The sequence below is a fragment of the Otolemur garnettii genome, unplaced genomic scaffold (assembly GCF_000181295.1).
Source record: "Otolemur garnettii isolate 467f Iridium unplaced genomic scaffold, OtoGar3 scaffold00143, whole genome shotgun sequence".
Lineage (NCBI taxonomy): Eukaryota > Metazoa > Chordata > Mammalia > Primates > Galagidae > Otolemur > Otolemur garnettii.
Window position 1 is genome coordinate 4417270 of NW_003852538.1, and position 4221 is coordinate 4421490.

The following is a 4221-nucleotide window of genomic DNA, read 5'->3' on the forward strand; positions in this document are numbered from 1 at the left end:
AGAGGTAGAAGAGAACTTCAAATGTTTCACAACAAAGAAATGAAAAGCATTTAAGGTGATGGATATAATAGTTACCAGGACTTGATTATTTCATAATATATGCATCCATTGAAACATCACTTTATCCCTCATAAATACAGGCATACCTTAGAGGTATCACAAGATGGTTACAGATTATCACAAGAAAAGCTAAAACCACAGTAAAGTGAGCCACACAATCTTTTGGTTGCCCTGTACATATAAAAGTTATGTTTATACTATACCAGAGTTTATTTAATGTGTATTATGTCTAGGAAAATAATATACATATCTTAATTTAAAAATACTTTATTACTAAAAATTTCTAGCAATGTGCTGGTCATCTGAGCCCTAAGCAAGACATAATCTTTTTCTTATGGGGCTCTTATCTCCATGTGGATGACCACTGACTGGTCAGGGGTGGTTGTGGAAAGTTGAAGTAACTGTGGCAATTTCTTAGAATAAGACAACAATGAACTTTGCCACACCTATTGACTCTTGTTTTTTGCAAAAGATTTCTTTGTAACATGTAACATACTTTTTGACAACATTTTACCCACAACAGAACTTCTTTCAAAACTGAAGCCAATCCTTTCAAATCGTGACACTGCTTTGTTAACTAATTTGCATAATATGCTATTTTGTTGGTTGTTACTTAAAGTAGATGAGAGTGGAACTTTCTAAACAAACATTAAGACAGTGCCCCAAGTTCATAGTCTATTCATATATTTAATTTTTACCATGAGATTACAGCAATTAAGTCAAATCTTCAAGTTCCCCATCTAATTTTATTTTACTTGCTATTTCTGGAGTTAATTCTTCCACTGAAGTGTTAAAATCCTCAAAGTCATCCAAGAGGGTTACAGTTAACTTTTTTCAAGCAATTACTAAGTTTTATTTTTTATCTCCTACAATGAATTATGAATCATCTTGGTGATGCCTAGAATAGTGAATCTTTTTTCAGGAGAATTTCAAGTTATTTTGCCTACAGTCATCAGAGAAATTACTATCTATGGTTAGTCTGCAACCGTCCAGCCCAGCAGCACTCAGCGAGCTAGTCCGTGGATAGAGCAGAAGCAGAAACCACCGGGGCCAGCCCAGCCAGCAATGCAAACATCCTGAAAACCAAGCTGAGGTCTTGGGGGCACAGTCATGCACAGTATCAGCTTCCTTGGATGCACTGAGCAAGTTTTCCAGTATGAATCCCATGGAAACTAAGGCTGTAAAACCAGAATCTGAGAAGTCACAATCAACTAAGCCATCTGTGGTTCATGAGAAGAAATCTCAAGAAGGAAAGCCAGAAGAACACACAGAGCCAGAAAGCCTGCCCAAGCATGCCTCAGACAAAGGAAATAAACATACTCATAGTGAAAAAGCAGTTTCCAGATCAAGTGAACAGGTGCCATCAGAGAAACCAATGGAACAAAAGAACAAACCATAAGACACAATTTCTGCTGGTGGAGAGTGTTGCTGCTCACGCAGCTGCAGCATCGGGCAGACCAGGTGACAAAAGAAAAGAATGGGAAACCATTAACTCCAGCTGTACCAGTTGAATCCAAACAGGAGAAACCATCTGGAAAGTCAGGCCTGGACGCTGCTTTGGACGACTTAATAGACACATTGGGAGAATCTGAAGAAACTAAGGAAGAAGTGCAGCTCATGCCAGATCAGAAGTTTCAGATCCAATGAGTTCCACCTACATAGAGGGATTAGGTAAAAGAGAAGTCACAATTCCTCCAAAATATAGGGAACTTTTGGCTAACAAAGAAGGGATTCCAGGCCCTCCCTCAGACTCTTTGAAACCTGTGGGGAGGGATGATGCCATAGATGCCTTGTCTCCGAACCTGTGGTTCTCCTACTGCAGATGGAAAGAAAACTGAAAAAGAAAAATCTACAGGAGAGGTTTTAAAAGCTCAGTCATCAAGGGCAGTGAGAACTGCTGCTCCACCCCAGGAGAAGAAAAGAAAGGTGGAGAAGGATACAATGAGCAGCCAAGCCCTCGAGGCTCTGTCAGCTTCGCTGGGAACCCAGAAACCAGAACCCGAGCTTGACCTCAGTTCTGTGAAGGAAGTTGATGAGCTAAAGAAGAAAGCTAGAGAAGTGTGGTGAGGACAAGGAGGCAATCCCATCTGAGTACAGACTGCAGCCAGCCACGGATAAAGATGGGAAACCACTATTGCCACAGCCTGAAGAAAAACCCAAGCTCCTGAGTGAGTCACAACTCACTGATGAACTTTCAGAAGATTTTGACTGGTCTAAATGTAAAGAAAAATGATCTAAGCCAACTGAGAAAGCAGAAGAATCTAAGGTCACTGCCCCAACTTCTGTGGTGGAGACTGTGCCCCGTATCTCCACGTGTAGAATATAGTCAGTACCACCCAAGCCACCTGCCTTGCAGGGTCTAGTGCCTGAGGATGCTGTAGAAGCCTTGGCTGGCAGCTGGGGGGAAAGGGAAGCAGATCCAGAAGATGAAAAACCCATGATAGATAAAGTCAAGAATAAAGTCAAAGAAGACTGTGAAAAACTTGGTGAAAAAGAAGAAACAATATCCTTGATTATAGATTAGAAGATGTCAGGGATGAAGATGGAAAATCACTCCTGCCTACAGAGCTCAAGGAGCAGCTTCCGCCCCTGAGGGAAGACGTCTTTCTTGATGCTTTGTCTGAGGACTTCTCCAGTCCCCGTGATACCGGAAAAGTGGCACCCCCAGCCAGCTCAGCCAAGCAGGGCCTAGGGGACCTGCCACTTCTGTCTTGGTGGCAGCAGCCAGCAAAGGAACCGGCAGGCTGGAGCAAAGGGAGGAGATTTCCTCCCCCACTAGAGGCTCCAGTAGAGCTGCGGCTAGAGGACCTGCCGGTCAGGGGAAAACACTGGTATATCCCTGATTGGTCCATTTTCAATCCTACTCCTGATTGGTCTCTCAGCTCATTGGACAACTGCCCCTATATAAAACCCCTGAGCAGAGAGCCTAGAGGCAGATCATCTCACATCCTGGAGGAAGAGAGAGCAAAAGAGCAAGATGTCATCAGATCATCGCAGACCTCTGAGGGAGAAGAAGAAGAGCTGTAATACTTATACCCTGCTTTGTAAGGAGGTTTGGCTCTTTGTAAGAGCTGTGACACTTATATAAAATCTATTTTATCCTGTTCTGCAAGGTTTGACTCTTTGTAAGAGCTGTAATAATACCTCTGCAAATAAAACCTAACTTACTGTTCATCCTGTGGTCCATCGATTCATTCATCAAATCGTTGAGACCAAGAGCCTGGAAATCCAAAGTCAAAAATCCGGTATCAGCCTGAATACTTCATCTCTTAAGTTTGAAGATGCTAAACTTTCTGCTGTCATCTCTGAAGTGGTTTCCCAAACCCCAGGTTCAACGACTCACTCTGGAGCCCCACCTCCTATACATCAAGTGACAAAGAACTTGACGCCTTGAATAAACTCTCTGACAGTCTAGGACAGAGGCAGCCTGACCCTGATGAGAACAAACCAATGGAGGATAAATGAAGGCAAAAGCTAAAGCTGAGCACAGAGACAAGCTTGGAGAGTGAGATGATACTCTCCCTCCCGATTACAGACACCTCCTGGATAGTGGCGGGAAGCCAGCCATTCTGCATCCTGCCTGAATTCTCCCTACTAAGGACAAAGCTGTGAAGCCACCTACAAATAGATCACAGGAGTTGAAGAATCCTGCAGGTAACCGAGACCCCATTGATGTCCTCTCAGGAGATTTTGACAGCTGTCCCTCAACAACAGAAACCTCACAGAACACAGCAAAGGATAAAAACAAGAAGGCTGCTTCCAGTTCCAAAGCAGCCAAGAAGGAAGGCAAAGCAAAGGACTCAGCAAAGACAACAGAGGGAACTTCCAAGCCCAAAACTGGTGAAAGAGACCCAAGTTAAAGTTTACACTATTTGGTATCTGCATATAAAATCTTCAGCTGGTGAATGGTGACTTTTGAAGAACAAAAAGCTTTGGCAAAAGAAAATAGGGTTTTCTGGGTGGCTGCTAGATTTGAGTCTTTGAGTTTGTTTTTCTTTTCCAGAAAGAAAATGAATTGCTCTGGTTCACCTATGTGTGTGGGGGGGTTACTATCTATGGTAGCATTACCCTATCAAAAATGTATTTCTTAAAGAATAAGAAATGAAAGTAGTAATTACTCCTTAACTCCTGGGCTACAGAATAGATATCGTGTTGGCAGGG

At 42.8% G+C, this 4221-nt stretch overlaps 1 pseudogene; it reads left to right on the plus strand.

The window, feature by feature from the left end:
• The first annotated feature begins 1178 nt into the window (after positions 1–1178).
• On the plus strand, positions 1179–4018 carry LOC100958219 (annotated as a pseudogene).
• Positions 4019–4221: the final 203 nt, after the last annotated feature.